Source organism: Ambystoma mexicanum, chromosome 11 (assembly GCF_040938575.1).
Source record: "Ambystoma mexicanum isolate Mex_15411 chromosome 11, UKY_AmexF1_1, whole genome shotgun sequence".
Taxonomy (NCBI): domain Eukaryota; kingdom Metazoa; phylum Chordata; class Amphibia; order Caudata; family Ambystomatidae; genus Ambystoma; species Ambystoma mexicanum.
In genome coordinates, this window is record NC_090934.1 from 233970724 (window position 1) to 233989997 (window position 19274).

General features: G+C 46.2%; 1 protein-coding gene across 3 annotated transcripts in view; it reads left to right on the forward strand.

The window, feature by feature from the left end:
* Positions 1–19274, forward strand: part of MED18 (mediator complex subunit 18) — a 361400-nt gene that overhangs the window by 309311 nt on the left and 32815 nt on the right. The gene's annotated exons all lie outside the window — the stretch shown is intronic.

A 19274-nucleotide genomic window follows, 5' to 3' on the forward strand; every position in this document is an offset into this window, starting at 1 on the left:
AAGCGTCCAACATCCTCCCAAACATCTGTAGCCTGTGGCACTCTCGATGCCTGCGATCTTCCCTGTGAAGTTGCTCCTCCCCTTCCCTTTGACCCATCTTCCCAGTCCATTCTGGGTCTTCCTTGTTTCCCCTCCATTCGGTCACCGGTATCCATTTGCCCCTTCTCACCGTCTAATCAGGCCCAACAGCCGTAACCTCCTGGGACACCAGGCGGCTTGTGAGTCCTTCTGGAGGAACATCAGATTTACGTCCCATTCTAACAGGAATTTTTGATGGTCCCCCTGTATCGTATGTCACCCACTCCAGGGCCACTAAGTTCCATATTTTCCCCACCCACTTGTGATCAGTGGGGGCCCCTTTCTGCTTCCATTTGTGCGCCACCAGCAACATCACAGCCACCATTAGATTCACATATGCCTTTTTTTGTGCCTTTGAGGGTAAGTTTCCCAACCCCTCGCACATTCCCAACATTGCCTCGCCCAAATTCCTTGAGCACTGGGACTCGGATAATTTCTATTGCTTTCCCCCACCATAGACCAAAAGGGCTGTATTGTTGGGCATTCCTACCAGATGGGTTTCCATGAACCCTCCGCCCCACAGTCCCTTGAACACAGCCCCGAGGAATGAGGGTAGAACCTCTGTAGTTTCGCAGGTGTGGGTTAAAGAAATGCTTCAGTGGCACCCCAGATCTCCTGCACCTCGATGGCCCTCGTGAGTTTAGGGATGTTTGCCCGCAATTGAGCCCACCGCCCCTCCTCCACCTGTTGGCCTAACGCAATCTCCTACTGTCATTTCGGATCTATTACACACTATTCTGTACAGTGAACCCACCGGGTGTCTGACGCCTTTGTCTGTAGTTATATATTTCTCAAAGGGTGTGAGAACCATTATGGCTTTGCATCTGATCTGGGGAATTATCAGGAATGTTTCTACCATTGTTCAACCAATTAAAGAAAGTCAGCTTTAAATGGGATGCAGCAGCCGAAAGAGCCTTTCGACATCTTAAAGATTCCTTCTGTTCAGGCTCCCATTCTTATCCATCCTAACCAGTTTTTGTAGTGGAAACGGATGCCTCTCCAAATGCCATAGGCGCAGTACTCTAAACAAGTAAGCACAGACTGTTTGGACCATCCAGTAGCCTACTATTCTAGAACATTGACCCCCCCCCCCCCCCCCAGTGAAATGAACTACATTGTGACCGAAAGGGAGTTGCTCGCTATTTGACAAGCCTGCTGGGAGTGGCGACATCTCCTGTTGGGGCCCTTCATCTCTTTGAAGTAAGAACTGACTATACAAACCTTAAGGTCCTACAGAACTTCGAATGCCACAACAGTCACAGGCCCGTTGGGTGCATTTCTTTTCCCAATACGACCATGTTCTTACCTATGTACCAGGCAGTCAAAATATCATAGCCGACAGCCTACTGCATAGTCTGGATCACAGAAGCAATATGCCACCTGAAGGAGAGAATATCCCACTGGATAAAACATTCATCTTTGTCATTAGTTCCTTCTTGCAAGCAGTACGAGAAGCTTCAGTTAGCCTTGATAAAACCAGTTTGCAAGATCTAAGAGAACGATTGAAGAAAAAGTGGCGGATTGATGTACTTTGGGGATCTAGGATTTGTTCCAGACACTAAACTACAAGAACAAGCCATGTCCTGGTATCCTGATTCTAAGACTGCAGGGCATAGCGTGGCAGCTACCTGTAAATTGATTAACATGCCTCCTAGTGGCCAACCCTCAGCAAAGATGTGCAAGAATACGTAACGCATGTCCCGTTTGTTCTCGTAGCAAGCATAGCACAGCAAAACCCTTAGGGTCTTTTCAACAGGACTCCACCCCTGAAGGTCCATGGTTGCATGTGTCAGCTGATATCATAGTATTCGCTCCATCGCATGGTTGCACTGCTATAACGGTCACCATCGGCTCGTTCAGCAAGATGGCCGACTTCACACCACTAACAAGTTTGTCTGCCCCCCAAATGGCCATTATCTCTTGATGAAATCTCTTCATTGGCTCTCAGTGGCTGCAAGGATTAAATTCAAGACCCTTTGCATTGTCCACAAGGCCTTCTGAGGCCTGGGTCTGCAATACCTTCAACTCTCCCTTTGGAAATACCTTCCTACTCAAGCTCTACGCTCCTCCAACTCCCTCAGGGTCAGTCGCTTCTCCAAGCAACGAGTTGGTGGGGCCTCTCTCTGGAACACCCTCCCTGCTTCTCTGAAACTTGGGGAGAACCATCTTTGGTTCCGAAAACACCTCAAGACCTTCCTCTTTGCTTCTGCCTGCTCTCATCCTCTCTCCTGCTGATCTGTCTGTTTCGGCACTGGGCACCTGGCTACCCTCTGATTCTGGCCCAGATCCCTGCCCACCCAGCTGCATACCCGCACTGCCTCTTGGCAACCCTTGCACTTGGGTCTGTACCTGCAACCCTGCATTCCCCTTCCTGCAATTATTAGACACCCGTTGTCTGCACCTTATTCTTGCACTTGCCACCTTCTGACCGCACTGCCTGTTGTTGTTTTGATCACGTGTTCAGCACTTTCCACTCCTCCCCCGCCCCTCTCCCCTGCACTTGCACGTTCTCAATGTCACTGGGCCTAGTAAGATTGCCGTTTTGTCCTTCCTTGTACTGCTCCCTTGACTCGTCGGTCCCTGACACACTTGTGTAGGGGCGCAATATAAATAAAATATATCATATCATTATAATATCTTCTTAAAGGAAATCTTCTGACTAGTCTTCCCTGGACTATACTATCGGATAAAGGACCACAGTACACCTCTAGATTGTGGAAGGTCCTTTGTAATTGGCTTGGTGTTGACAGAGTGCTGTTGTCTGGCTACCATCCTTGGACCAATGGCCAGACATAGAGGGTTAACCACACTTTAGAACCAGTATTTTTCCTCATTCAGTCAAGACAATTGGGTGGAGAGGTCACCAGCGGCAGAATTTTCCTACAATAATACAGTCTGTAGTATCCTAGCGTCATATATGCTGTGTTGTGCTGTGTGACTATGTGATTGAGTAGTGGAGCTCAGAGTGTTGGTGCGAGGCCTGGAATGGTGCGAGTGTAAAGGTTCCACTAAGGACGGTTAAGGACTGGCAGGGAGAGAGCCAAGGGAAACAGAAGCACATCACCTCATCTCCTATCTTACTTTCCCACTGTAACCTGTAACATTAAAGAAGACTTAACTTTTCTACAATACTGGCTCTAGTGTGGTTCCTGAGTATTCCTGCCTGTGTCATACCACACTAAGATACATCACAGTCCATTCCGCCACCAAGATGAATCCTTTCTTTTTCACTTCAGGTTACCTCGGTTCTTTCAAACATGTCCTTTATAGCCTGAACAAATCTGGATAATCCGTTAATAGAGGATTTGCTGAGGTGACCAGCCCAAGACAGAGCCTTGCTGGTCATGTTTGAAGCCATGAATCATCAGAGGCGTAAACAGTGGTTTGAAAGGTAAAGTACACGATGCAGGAGTTTAAGAACTCTCGCACTGTTCATGGCTGGATCCATCAAACTTCCCAGATGCTAGATTCAAAGGAGGTAAATCCGTATTCGGGTCATCTCTGGCAGTGACCATCTGCCTCAAGGAAGCATTTTCAGCCTTTAATTGTTGTACTTCCATAGAGAGTCCCTGAACTGCTTTTACTAACTCTGGTAATTGCTGTATCTTGATTGAGGTATCTGGGTGTTGCAAGCTCTCAGAAAGGTCGTCTGAGCTCTCACCTGATTTGTGTAATAGTTCCAGCTCCTTGCTTGAACCCTTCCCTATTCGCTGTCGTACTGATTGGTGCTCCTTGTAGAGAAACGTCCTGTTCCTCTCAGCAGCCACAGTGTGTTAAGATGGATTTCTGAATTCTTACCTGGTGGGCAGAGGTTCAGGGTTCAGAAGGCCAGCCTAGTTTCTTGGAACAGGGTAACTTTATGGACAAACCAGACCAATCAAGGTAGCATTGGTGGCAGTCAAGACTATGTCTCAGGAGGGGTTAGGGTGACTGAAAGACCTCAATGAGCACACAGAGTAAAGGACACTACAAATCACTCCCAGTTGGGGGGGGGGGTGTGTGTGTGTGTGTACTAAAAATACATGTACATTTATTCAAAGCCTTTGAAGTTCAACACAAAGCAGCTATCAACAGTAATACGTTTAAACCAATACAACAGTACTAAAATACATGCATACAATACCAAGTGGCCTAAAGGGTTGATGCACAGAATGGGTCCACAACCTAAAAGAAAAGGTTGTAAGCAATGCAAATAATCTTTAGGCAGTTCTGCAGTAATCAATATCTAACTGAAAGGCAGTCCCGTCCCTACGAAGAGTGGAGCCTAGTGCTCAAATGTACTTTCAAATGCTGTTGCATGCGATGGTGCAGAAGGGCGAAAACGGGGTCTCTTGTAGGGTCTGCAGCAGCTCAGGAAGGTGGGTGAGGGCGATGCAGAACAGGTTCCAGGAGTTAGGAATGGGACGGTAGCTCAGGCTACCTGTGGAAAGCTGAGTGGCCCTCAGGGGGCACTTGTGTGTAAAAATTGATGAATGCGCTAGGGGCCACCGGTAAGGGTTACAAGTACTCACCGACCCCCGGTGCACTCTGTAAAAAACGTTGGCAGTTGAGTCCACTTCGGTTGCAGGTTCAAATGCAGCAATTGTGCGGCTTTCAGACGCGAAGTTACAGCAATGTTTCCCTGGCGAGACAGTGGTGATTTCTCCGCTCCTGGTGGATGGATTCGCCCAGTTTCACTGCAGCAGGCTTCAGGGCACAGAGGGCACCACGGCTAGGCAACACAGTAACCGCGTGTACTCAGGTGCGGGCACTCTCTTTATTCCAGACCTGGGAATGCCAAGTGTACGTAATTCGGTGTGAAAGTGCCGTGAACACAGAGCTTGTGACTTACCAAGTTTCAAAGGGCTCTTCGAAACAGCAACAGTTTCAGAGCAAAGGTCCTGTGCAAGCTGGTCAGCCCACTGGTTGGCCCAGGGACACTTCTGAAGAGGCTTACTTGCAGGTTTAGCTGAAGCTACCCAGATTAGTTGATCCCATTATTCCAATGGGTCGAAGAGCCTTTGAAGATCTTCTTTTTCGATCAGATGCAGAGGGGTCCAGCGGGACGCCAGCGGGCTCAGCATGCCGAAATAAGGACTGACCCGGGTCAGCTCGACCTGGTGAAGGTGAAGGGGCAGGATGGCCAAAGGACTGGACAAAGAACCTTGTGGCATGACCATTTTGGAGCCAGGCCACCTTTCTGTGCCAACTGGTAAACGCAGCTATTGATCTGTGCTTGAACGTTGTAACTGGAGTATGAAGACCATTCAATGGAAGGCAGAGTTCCTTTCAAGATAATTATACTTAACAGTGTCACAAAGTAAGAAAAGCAAGTACAAGTAACCCGCTGCTGGGCCGGCGACAGAAGAGGAACCACAGAAAGCCAGGTGAAAAAGGAAAACTAAGGCAGATTGCAGAGCACGGATAAAAGTCAGAAGGCACAAGTGTAAGCAACAAGGAAAATCACAGAAAGGGATTACAAGGCACTACGTCTTATCCTTAGAACCTCGAGGGTTACAACACATCAGGCCCGCGTAGTCTGCAGTATTAAAGATGCGTGGCGCCATGATGGAAAAGACTAAAACCCCACACGCCGGTTACCTAAGCGGTGTACCAGCACATGAACAGGAGACCTCTTCCACCTTTTTCCACAAGGGCCATCTGTTAGGTCATGACACTAAGGTCATAGGAGAAACAAGATCTTCAGGAGCTACTAGATGAGTTCCCAGAGGTCTTTCCTCTGAATCATAGAAGAGTAGAAGGTTTCTTCAATCAATCAGATCCATACTCTCTCAGGCCAATAAATCCACCTTTTGGCTAGATCAGATTCCTGAATCCTGGAGGGAAATTAAGGAAGAAATCCAAAACCTGCTACCCTCCCAGAAGCAGTGGTCTCCCCCGATGGTGCAATCTGATGGCTTGTTGCACTTCTGCATTGACTTCTGAAAGGTAAACGCTGTCTCTGCCTTGGATACATGAAGTTAGGAACTTCAAAATGTATATCTACCTTAGACCTACCTTCAGTCTACTGGCACATTCAATTAGCAGCAACCAATAAGAAAAAACAGTTCCCCGGCCCTACACTTTCACTCAAGGCTTATGCCAATTTACTGTCTGGCCTTTCTGGCTGCTTGGTTCCACAGATACCTTCCACAGGCTAATGACCATTTTAAAACGCTATAGTACTTTTGCTGGCCCATATCTGGATGGTCTAATCATCCACAGCAATACCTGGGTGGAACATATGCACCATCTGCATCTTAAATCGTGGGCTCTTAGAGCTGCAAGTCTAACAGCTAATCCCTCAAATTACCACGTAGCACAGAATGTCATGAAATAGCTTGGGTTTTTTGTGGGCAGTGGTTTGGTCCAACCCAAAGAAAAGAAGATGTAAGCCACTAAGAAAATGCCCATTCCCGCCTCAAAGATTTGAAAGCCTTCCTACCTTTGACCAGGTTTTGCTGATGCTTTATTCTTGTGTTTTCAGTGCGGCCACAGAGAATCTGAAAACACATGAGCCCACAAAGCTCATGTAGTCGAAAGAAGATTGGAATGCTTTTAACCATTTAAGAGCATCTCTGTAATCGGCCCCTCTAGATAATGCAAGACTTTATCAAAACCCTAAGATTAGCTTGGTAGATGTTCAGTCTCCATTCTATAAGGAGCACTCGATTTTGTACTCTAGTTGGAAGTTATCTCCATGAGAAAGGAACTATGCTATCATTGAGCACGAAGCACTGGCTATAAAAAACATACTCCTAGAATCGTGACCGTTTATCTGTTTCATGTTCCACTGATGTGGCTAGCGCAGCATAAAGACACACATGCATAAAAAATGCACTGGGTTTTAACTTTTCAACCATTAAGGCACAGAACTGTGGGGGGAAAGAATTGGGCAATGTGTACTATTTCAAACAATTTGCAGTCCACCAGTGGTTGACCGGTCTTTTGTGGCATGGGAGACTTCTGGGAGACTCAGATTGGGACACTTGTACACAGGCTTGGAACTGATGACCTTTTGAGGCCTGTAAGGCCAAGTTTGCCGTGGATGAAAGGGAAAGGTTTAGGTATGCCCAGCTTCACCACTGCAACACTAATGGCGAAGTCGGATGCAGGTGGACAAGAGCGCCCCAAGGGATTGAGCGGACACCAAGGGACTCTCCAAGAATCTCACTACCAGCTGCTACCGGCTGTTAGACCCGATTGACGACTCAGATAGCTTACCTTTATATGCGGAAACAGGAGGCAGACTTTGGGATAGAAATCCAGGCTAATTCTTGGGCGCACATTTGGGAAAGGACTTGTTGGGAGTCCCATTGTACGGGAGTTGAGGAGCGCAGGTATAAGATTGTATGCCGCCGAGTAGGTTACAGAATATTCCTGCCACATGCTGGAGGGGGGTGTAGGGAGATGGGCAAGATTGGGCATCTATGGTGGTCTTGTTTACACTCGAAGATATACTGAAAGGAGATCCTCCCACATATAAGGGACATCGCAGGTTTTTCCCCTCTCTTGGGACCAGAGAGTGATTATATTGGGGTACTTTGATGAGGAGGGTGGTTATCACATAGGAGGTCAGAATGTGAGAGTGGTCACTCAGCTTCTGATGGCCGCCAAATTGGTGCTGGCTGCCTCTTGGAAACTACTAGCAGGCCCAATCGTAGCGCAATGGTGGGTGAGGGTTTGGACTTGGGTGGCCATGGAGAAAATAACCGCCATACTTAATAATTCTTACCAAGCCTTTTATGGGGCATGGCTCCCATAATTCAGTGCCCACGAACACCTGACCCAAAGGCTGCATATCCCACGACATTTTGAGTTACTGTGATTAATGTGATGTATTATGTTGCCATTGCTGGAACCGGTGATCTTTTTCTTTATTTTTGGTCTAAATTGTTGATTTGCTGCTGTTAAGTTGATAGCTCTGACTTTGTGATAATATACAGAAAATCTTAAATAAAGCTTGGGGGAAAAAGAGAGAAAATCTAATGCAGAGACACAAGGAAAGGGAACTGTTATGAGTTGTCAGAACTCGCCATCCTAACACGTGAGAGGGGCGTGCTGCTACTCCATGTACTTCCCAGAGGGTGGATTAAGTGGTATACTGCAGGCTTGACGCCCCTTCCAACATGCGGTATTGGCATTACCCCACCTGTGTCAACTAGGATTGAAAATACCAACTTATAATTGTTAAGCCCCTTGAGACCATCCACACAATGTCCATGGGCTAAAGCAGGAATAGGTAAAGAAGTACTCTGCATCCATTCATGGACCTCGGGAGTCCACTGACCATACTGTTAACATTTCTCTAATTTACCCATAGTGGAGAAACGGAAAATGTAGCAACCACGAACTACAGTCGAGCAGAATGATGCTACTGCCTACTGTGAGGATGTAGAATGGAGAGCTGCTTCGGGTGGAAATCCAAGATGGCGCTTTTGTTGTGAAACACCTACAAAGTTGCAGAACCACCAGATGTGACTAGTATTTGATGAATCAAGGGAATTTGTCCTTTCTCCCCAAGGGGAGCCACACCCTTTTGGGACTAGGAAGGTGAGCCCGCTGTGCAATCCCCTCTCTAGGGGACTGGGCAAGTGGGATCCCACTATGAGTGACCCCCTCTAGGGGACCAGGAATGCCCAAGTAAAGATTCCATCCCACCTCCCTTTACTTTTAAAGCATCAATGTTTGTTGGTTACATGGTGGTTGAACAGAATAATAATATACACGGCCCCTTTAAGGTGGATGGCTTGGTATCTGTTATAACACAAGAATGGTTTTGGAGCTCATATGAGTACATATACAATTTTTATATCGGATTCAATCTCCTAATCCACTACCACTGTCCCTAGATAGAAGCACACCATGTACCTGTCAGGGGGTGCTATCCCTAGGTTGTCTGGTGTAACGCCTATCTCACAGGAAAGAAAGAGATCACTATCCCTATCAACACAAACCAAACTATCATATGTGGTACAATATTTCAAATTTAAAAGCATATAACGTAGCCCACACTAACATGAGATTAATATAGTCTCCTCTCGTAACACTCTGGACATTCCAAAATGGAGTGTTTATTTTGGTACGAAGTCCTTTTTATTCACCCACAGTGCAATTTGTACAGGTCAATGCGTGCTAGGGGCTATCTGTTGACTAAAATACTGTGCACAGTCACAGCTTCAACATTCTTTGTGAGAGACTCACTATGCCAGCCCTTCGGCCGATAGTCATTTCATCAAAACAAGTAGTATCCGTATCTATTTGTGGATATCGGCACTGGAAAAGGTCGACCAGTTTTGATGACTCAGTTTGTTGGGGTCATCATCTTCAGGACCACTAATTTGTCTAGCGGAGTCAGTTGTTGTGATCCATCATTCAGGATCTGGCAGCCATTCCATGACCTAGAGAGACATTTGAACATTTGTTCAGCTAGCTGTCGTGGAGTGGACTTTCATTATATTGATGGCTACAGCTGACGCATAAAAAGGTTTTGAAAAAAAACAATTGCTATAATTTCGGGCATGAACCATCTCCCCCTAGGGGTTCTCACCCACCTCACACGAGAGCCCCTCATTGCCTCATGAATTCATTGAAGTAACGTTAAAAACATGTCAAGAACATGTGAAATTTACCTTAGGACCCAAGTATGATCTCTGTGCTCAAAAGGACCAGGCTTGCCAGAAGCGCGCAGTGCTTATTCTTTAAGTGCGTGTCCCGTTGTATTGGGGCAAACAGAAGTGATAATGACTTCAATCAGTGGTACCTTGAAACAAACCCACATGGCATTTCTCGTATTCAATGTTCGAAACAGTGTTCAAAACTGCTTAAGCCTCCTCGTGCAATCCCTCGGACAGGGTACGTTGCAGAGTTCAAATGCGCACAGCTGAAGTGGGCCTGGACGACTAACCTATCGTCCTATCCCTAAAACAGCGAAGTATGCCCAGAGGCACCTAGTTGTTCCCACCGCGTGCAGCCGCTTACCTTCACAAAGCAGTTCCAGTTGCTCACAATGGATTCCTCCCGTGTCATTCTAACACGGTGTGTGAATAGGTTGCTAAGCAATTCTGTTCTCACGCTAGTTATATTCCGTCATGGCTGGAGGCGTGGACAGACTAGATACTGGTTGAACGTTCTGTATGGTGGCCATTTTGGAATGGTGTGCCCTCTAGTTGCACCCTATGTCAAATCAGCCCATTGTTATGGTGATAAGTATCCCCTGCCTTCGCCTCACTATCTGCAGTGTAATGTCTAGTGAGACTCTATGTTCTAGAAGTCTGTCGTGTGGCCCCTATGGATCTCCTAATCCCGGGTGCCATCAGCGAGGTGTGTGTGTACGCCATTTACAATTTGTCAAATTGTGTGAACACCATTTTTTTTTATTTATTTTTTTTTTTAAAAGAAGGAAAAGTGATACCGGTCCCTATTGCCTTTTTTTTGCAGGGCCTACTTGCTCTATTACCTCTATTACCAAGAAGTGTCTAGGTAGGTTGGCCGCAATGTAGCACGGAGAGATGGGGTAATGTACCCAAACCACATTGGGCAATCCAATCACTACAGGTCACATGATCTTATCAAGGTTATGCCGGTTCGCAACTGGTTTTATTTCATGACTGCTAGGTCATGCCATTGAATGGCTTCATTGAGGCCATTCTTACAGGTATTTAAACTAAAAATCCACTGTTCTTCTTTTTCAAGAGTAACTTGACCTATCTTCTCAAGCACTGTCCTTTTAAAATCTTCTGCAGTAGGGCCCATGGACACAAAATGTGGTACCATTTGGTGCTGTGAGTTTCAAAGTTCTGATACCTGACTTATGCTCAATTAGCCTTTTCTTAATGGGTCTTGCTGTCATCCCTACATAGTGCAGTAAGCACGGGCAAGTGAGACGATCTACCACCCCTGTGCTGTTGCAATTAGTAAATGTTCTTTGTTGCCATGGTGTCTTCCATCCAATGTCAATGCTGGTACTGCAATGTGACTGTTGTGTAGCCCTCGCGTCATCCTGATCAATGGTTATGATCAGTGTGTGGACTAGACGGTCCCTTAGGTTTTGTCTCTGTTTAATGGCAAACGCTTGCTGTGCCAAAGCACTGGATCCAGTACTGAGGATCGGCCAGTGTTTTCTTATTTCTCTCGTTAGTACATTAAAGAGTGGTGAATAGCTAAAGACAGCAGTGATGTTCTCCCTGACGGCTGTTTTTGCTTGCTGTTGTAGGGTAATGTCCCATGGGATGTTTCTAGCTCTTTTACATGTCATATTCACAATCTTTTTTGGATATCCCCTCTGTACCAATTGTTTTTTGAGGGCACTTGCCTGAATGCCTTAGTCACCCAGGCGAGTGCAGGTCCGCCTATACCTCAAAAATTGTCTAATGGGGAGATTGTCACGTAGTGCTCGTGGATGGTAGCTGGAATATGCCAGTAGCGAATTCCGGTCCGTACTTTAAAAAAAAATATATATATATATACTTTCGATGTGTGCTCTCCCTCTTGTGCCGTGATGTGGAGATCCAGAAAATGTATTTCCTGTCTACTTGACTCGATACTGAAATTCAGGTGCGTGTTACATCCATTCAGCTATGTATTGAAAAGTGCAAGTTCTTCTGCTGAACCTTAAAAAATTACCAAAATGTCCTATGTATAGGCGCCAAACGGAGATCTGCTGTTTGAACGGGATGGTCGCCGGATACACATGTTCAAATTGGTGTACATATATATTGGCCAGGCTGAGGGCAAAAGTAGCTCCCATAGCTGTGCCTGAGATCTGCTGATATGTCTCTTCACACAAAAAGACATTTTGGGTAAGGGCGATCACGGCCAGTTATATGATAAAGGAGCCATGCCCATTGCCCAATTCTGTATCGGAATCAAGGAGTCGGACAGCTGCCACCATATCAGCTTGTGGGATCTTGGTGTAGAGCACCTCAATGTCCATAGTGACTAGCCATTGGGTTTCAACATTGAATGTTAATGTTACAAGCAGACTAAGTATGGCTGTTGAATCTTTCACAAAAGACTCCAGATTTTTCGTCTTTGATGAAACAAATCCACATATTGGGATAATGGTTCAATATGGATTTTATGCTGGACACAATGGGCCGGCCTGGTGGAGGGTTAATACCTTTATGGATTTTAGGAAGGACATAAAAGGCGGGAGTCAGTGGTATGTCTGTGTCAAAAACGCATCTTCCCTCGCCCTAATTTGCCCTTCTCCTATTGCTTTTTCAATAATTGGGGCTATCAAGGACCTAATATTGGGTGTAGGATCTGTAGGTAGTTTCCTGTAACTATTGCCATCTTGAAGCAAGGTGTCTAGCATCTTAGTGTAATCAGTGGTATTTTTATTACAGTAGCAGCCCCTTTATCGGGTGCTTTTATAACAATAGACTTATTGTTGATTAGATCAGTCAATGCTGCCGGTTCCTTTGAGAAGTTATGATGTACAAAGGGTATTGCCTCTTCCAATCCTTTTCAGAAGTGCTTGTTCAAAGTGATGGATTCTGCAGTATTGGTATCCGATGGAGGAAAGAATTGAGATGGCAGACGTAAGACCGTCATATCAGACTGTGTCCTCATCTCCCAAAAATTGTTTTAGCCTAATCTTGCGCATCAATTGGGTCACTTCAATTCTTGTTTGGAAGGGGTCATACTTCGCTGTGGCTTGGTATCTGACCTGTATTTGTTACTCCTTTTAGTGAAGTCCAGAACAAATGGCATTTTACCACTCTTCACAGGGAGAAACTCCAATGCACCCGTTGAGGGCTAGCCAGGGAACGGAAACCCCCAGCCTGTGCATTTCGCACTGAGGGAGACCCTCCCTCACAAGAAAAAGCAGAACAAACAACCACAGCGCTAGCGTGGTGGGCAGAGAGTCTTGAAGGCCTGTGGAATGATTACACAGAGAACCTGGGACAGCCAAAGCAAGAGAAAGCCATGCCGATCCAAGTAACAGCAGGGAGACATCCAACCAAAAGGGACGTCTAAAGCCTGCATGCCCCAAAGCAGAGAATCCACTAAGAGAAACAAGACCATGCAGACCAACGCCAGGTCTGGGAAGGCGAACCACATCGGTTCTATAGAGCAAAGCCCCTCACAGATGCTGCCGCTGAAAGAGAGGTGCGCAACCATATATCAAAAGCGGGCTGATAGCGGTGAGGCCAGAACAAAGCCTGCACTGGGCTAGAATACCAAATATCCCACAAAGGCTTACGAAAGCAAGTAAAGTAAAGCTGAACAAGCCACAAATGCACGTAGGGCTGTAAAACCAAACATTGCGTGAAGAAACGATGAAGTAGAGAGAAGAAAGGTTGAGAAAATGCTGGGCTAAGTACCTGAATGTGGCACGAGGAAAACAAGCTATCAAACGGGGTTGAACGGCCCATTGGCCACAGCGGACTAAGAATAGGAATACCCCAAAAGCAGGGGGGAGCAACCACCCCAGTAGGGCTGGGCCTACAGCCCACTCGGGGCTGAGAAACCAATTACCCAAAAAGGGGGTGAGTGAAAAGGCAAATCAATTGAAGCTGGCCAAGCCCATAGCCTATCTGAAGCTGAGAATGTGAACAATTTGGAGACCATACACATTGAACCTAGGCCATTGTAAATACCGGCCTATCCAGGTGCAGAAGAGATTTCCCAGGAGATGGGATGAAGCAAGGAATGTTTTGAACAATTTTCTTTTGCCAAAGACCTTGTTTGCAACCAAAAAGGATAGCCGAGACATATTATTGCTTTGGGGACTTTGATACTTAGCCAAGAACTGAAAGATGCCAGAAGAATTATTTGGGTGGAGTGGGGGTCAGAAAACCAGCCACCAGTAAATCATTGGAAAAGGGGGGTGGGAGGTTACTCAAGCTTAGGGTTTTCTTTTCTTTGAATAGTGGTAGGGCAAATAGTAGGTTAGCATAGATTTGGACAGATGACAGCATCTATTCATGAGATGTCCCGAAGAGCACCAGTTTATTTTGTATTGTAGCGACTTCTTCAGAGAACTAGGGTTAGAGGAGGTTTTGTATAGTTGCTCTAATACATTGAATTGTTGAACCATGTCCTCTGGTCCGCCTCTTATGTCTGAATTGCCACATGTTGCAGTTAACTAAAACGTAGTAGTTGCTACCAAGTTTAAGGTTGGCTTACGGGGAGCCAAGGGAAAAGGCCAATACCTTAGCAGACAGAATCAAGCACAAGGAGCAGTACAAATTCACTCACCAGTTTTAGGCACTGTAAACAAGGTTTGGTGAGTCTAGCAAAAGCAGCAGCAGACAGGGAGAAGGGTATGTTTGCCACACCCTACTGAGACCGAGAAACTATAGCCTAGTACAAGATGGTGGTATCATACCAAAATGTCGCCACGATAATGGCGACATTACCAATACTGCGCCTTTGCGCATTACAACAATCTGGATCCCACCCCATTACACTGTTCCCCTTGTTCGGGGTAATGGTGGTCAGGGGTTGTGGGGGTGACCCCCGTGCCCATCAGATGAAGAGTGACAAAGTTCAAAAAAGGGCCCTTCTGTGCCAGCTCTGACCCACTTAAGAGGGTAGGAACTGACGCCGCAGGGATAGTGGGGAGTCGGCAGCCCACACAAGTGTGCCGCCAAGATGGTAAATACGTTGGTGCGTAGGGGGATGCAGGTAACAAGTGATCTATGTGATCACTGCACCCCGCTGTAAAGTAAGACAGCATTTTTGTAGTCGACATTCTCCAGCACGGGGTCTGGCATGGATTCACATGCTCATGAATAACCCCGTCGTCAGGCTGGGAATCCTCGGTAAAAGAAAAAACAGGTTCACTTTCACTTTAAAACTGTAGTTCTCCTCTAAACCAATCACTGTCCTCTGGGTCAACCTTCCCACATCCAACGACGGCCCTCTCCCTGAGCTCCACCCCTGGTGGCCATCTTCAGGTTTTTACTGCATGCTTCAGAGTTAGGAGTCCTCAAGTTGTTCTGCAAGCTATTTTCTTGTTTATTCCTATTTTTATCCAAAATGGTTCGAATTGTGACGGATTCTTTTGCTAAGATTCTTCGACAACGGACAGAGGCCGGCAGTGGGGCATCCGCTAACGGCAAAGATCTTTATCCACCATCGGATCGTCATCCAAGTTGGGCCTATTTTGCGCTTTTTCAACCATGATGGGGAGAAGGAGAGTCGAAGCCTCTTCAAACTCTGCGCGAAGTGTGGATTAAGGAATGTCTTTGCGAAAGATCGGCATCACAAATGCTTACATTGTCTGCATCCGGACCACAATGAGGAGGGGATGAGAAGTGTGCAGTGGTTTTTCAAAGAAAACCAAAAAATGAACAGATACAGAAGACTGTCGGCGTTGCTCAAGTCGAGCAAGGTCACCGCAGGGCAGAGTCGAGCCCCATCCAGTACTGGCCGGTCCGAGCAGCAAACTCCTTCCGAGAGGTGGTCAAGATCCTCTGAGGGCACCCCGCTTGCGGTGGTCCAAGAGAAGGCCAAGCTCTGCGCCGCTGATGCGGGTCCCGAGTCGGGCAAGAGGGAATAACCATCACCAGCCACCTCTACGGTGAGTCTAACATCGAAAGGGTCACCTTCAAAGAGGAAGTCCCCAAACCCGGCAAAACTTTGTGTCTGCGGATAAGCCAATGAAGGACAAGTCCGGGGAGGACTCGTCGAAGCTTCACAGCATGCCAGGTTAACGGAGTGGACGGCACTGTCGACGAAAGCGGCAACAAGCTCATAGTATAAGTCAACGACGACCGCTGCGATAGCGCTGAAGGAGAGTGGATCAGCGAAGGAGGTGGCGGCCACTCCACGAGTGCCCTTACCCCTGAGGTGGTGGCCATACTGGAGTCAGGGATGGACCCAGCGACCGCATGGACCCAGCAGCTTCCTGAGGAGAGAAAGACAGTCCCTCTGGTGGTGCTTCTCCGGCATGTGGATAAGGGGGCTGTCCCAGACAGACCAGAGCAGATCTACTAGAGTACCGACGAGGACATTGATCTGCAGGACGTGTGCTACCCGGATCACAAAGGGGGTCTCCTGCTTGCAAGAGGAGGTGCATCAGCCCAGACCCGACTCCGCTGGCTCTGTTCACCCCTAGACATAGGGACATGTCGCTGGATATTCTAACAACCCTGCACACACTGGTGTTTATTGCTTCTGTTGAGCCTTGCCACTTCCTGTGGTTCTGTAAATGTACTGCTGTGTAATCGTTATTCATGAGCCTATGAATCCATGCCAGACCCCATGCTGGAGAAGGTTTAAGTTACTTACCTGTAACTATTGTTCTCTAGCATGGGCCTGGCATGGATTCACGTGCAAACACTCCTGCTTCTTGGTTCATACTGCCACTTTACGTGCTTACCAAATCTGAAGATGGCCATCGGTTGTGGAGCTTAGGGAGAGGGCTGTCATTGGATGGGGGCAGTATGACCCAAAGGACAGTGATTGGTTTAGATGAGAAATACAATTTGTAAGTTAAACTGTTTTTTCTTTTACCAATGATTCCCAGCCTGACGACGGGGAATATTCATGAGCATGTGAATCCATGCCAGACCCATGCTGGAGAACAATAGTTGCAGGTAAGTAACTTAAACCTTAAGGGCGCCACAGTGATCACATAGATCCGAAGATGGCCACTTTGCTGCAGTCCCTTTCTAAATGCTGAGAAACCCAAGGTCTGTGAGTAACCTACACAGTAAATGCTGAGAAACCCCAAACGGTTAAGAAGAGACCTGAATATGTTGACTGCATACATGGATTACTGACGTCTCGGAGAGACCAGACTCCGAATTGAAAGCTCTGAAGAGAACTACCTGGCATCAAGTACCAGATCTTGGGGAAGAGACCCAAAAGTGCAGCACGAAGCATTGGAGGACCACCTAGTGAAAGCTGGGAACCGAAGCCTGAAAAACCAGAGGACCATGAAAGTTCTGGTGCATTGTGAAAGCAGGATGTTCGAAGAAGGGTCTATACTGTAACACCTGGAATAGTTTTTGTGAAGTCTTTCATTGGCCAAGCCTTTGAACATGTTCGTTTTAGTTTAGGTTCAGCTAGGAGACTAAGGATTCAAGGTAGGTTTTGGATCCTTCTGTTAGCTGTACCTTTGAGACTTGCTTTGGGTGTTCCTGGAGGAGCAAGGAGTCTTTAACACTAACTTAGAAATGTTACAATTTTAGGAAACCCACTTGAGGTGTTAGATGCACCCTTCTAGTCTGTGTGTTGTTCATTCTATTAAACTGTTTCATTAGTAACACCCTTATTTGTAGCTCTTTCTCCATTTCCTACAGGGATTGAAATTAAGATTGGATAAGCAGCAGCTAAAAGCAGCTCATGGGTATTGTAAGTGTCGGACACAGTATCAGGTTACGAGTTTAATATACTACTTTTATTATCGAAATAATAAAAGGGGTTTGGGGAAATCCTACCTATCCCTATGTCTTAGTGGTTTCCTGCCTAAACAAAGCTAATGAACGTCTGCGTCAGGATGTTCGATAAATAAGTCCCCTGTTCTGTGTCAAAAACTCTAAACTGACTCTTACATGCTAAACTAAATACAAAGTGAAAATAGGGATTTCTCTGAGCTATAAACGTATAACTTATTATAGTTCCAAATATAAAATTCTAAGGATTATGAAAGAAAAAAGGAAATGTTGTTCCACCATGAAATGAGTTCTCCCTTCCCCTATGTTTCTTCTGGTTTCTCCACATAGGTCCTGTGTTTCTGGTACAGCTAATAATGTTCTGGTGCCTCTCAAGGAGATGACTCTCCTTGAGTGCTCCTTTTCATCCATGTCGTTATCTCAGTTTAAAAAGAGGGGGGGTTGGGGGGGTGCGGCTCCACCCTTCAACCATTTTCATCTTCACTGATTCCATGGTTTCAATGTTCTTTGTTATATTCACTTTCTCCCTCTCTATTGTGCTCTTGGCCCTCTTTCAAGGGGTATGGTTTGCCCTGTGTCACTATTCCACAACATATTTATTTACTTGTTGTTCTCTCCTGGTTTACTTCCCTTCCAGGGTTCCATTATTTTGTCTATTCTTTTGATACTTCAATTCCTTTCAGGCATAAGGCGTTTCCCTTTTTGCATCAATGATTATCGCAACACCCGTCTCTTGAGTCCTTAAAGGGGCAGGAGTCTTCCCTTATCTGTTAACATCTTTAACATATAGGGGCTCCAACCCCTGCATTTTCTCAGCTTTCTCAATCCTTTTCCCTGGTCTGCTCTCCAGCAAGGGTATTGTTCCTTTATCTTATTCCTCTCAAAGGGGGTAGGAATCTTAACTTATCTGTTCCATGTATGGGTTCTGATCCCTTAGCTTTTACAATCCTTCTTCCTCCCCCTGCTATACTCGCCTGAAGGGTATCTTCACTTCCTTGCTTGGGTGCAAGTCCCAGACTCGCTGTTTGCCTGGTTCACTAACCTGCCAGGGCTTTTGCACTCTTAGTTCACGTTCTCTTGTATCCAGCTCACATCAATACTTTAGTATCGAGTCAGCAACCTTTTCTTTCTCCCACTGTCTTATTTAAGCTCTTGCTGTTAGCACTATTCACACTTGTAATAACTTCACTGCCTTTGCTTAGGCTATTTCTCTTGACAATGTTCATACTGCCTTTTTATTTAGGATTTTTCCTTCCACAATGTTTGTATCGGTAATAATGGTACTGCATTTACTGGCTCTTTCAAAAATACTCTTCACTTAGGCTTGCTTTTTCAACAATTTTTGTTTTGGTAAACTTTGCTCTGCCTTCACTTGGGTTTGCTCACGTAGTATGCAGTACACAGCATTCACTTGAAAGCACCCTGGTAACCCGTCCCCCCTCCTCGAGAGGCTTCCTTCCAGGGAATCGGTGACAAAGCCGTCAGATTTGTCACAGTATCCAGCCTTACCCAGTGACCAGGAACAACCCCCCGGGCAACAAGTTGCCAGTATCTAGCGTTCCGCAAATCTAACTTCCACATAAAGTGCAAACCGATTATTTTGTCCAATATTTATGGACCCCCCCCCTTATGCTTTAAATGTTGCAAAGATGTGTCCTAATATTTATTTATACATCATCCCAAATGCACAGAGTTTAATTCACATCGGTATGTTTGTTCGGCATTAGTTGGCCTGGCGAGCCAAAAGTAGCTCCTTGTAGAGGTTGGTATCCAGCTGCTCTGGTTCTTTTAGGCTGCAAGCAAAAGCTAAATATCTCCCAGCCCCACTCCATTTCGATCCTTGTTCTGTAGGCGTTCCAAGCC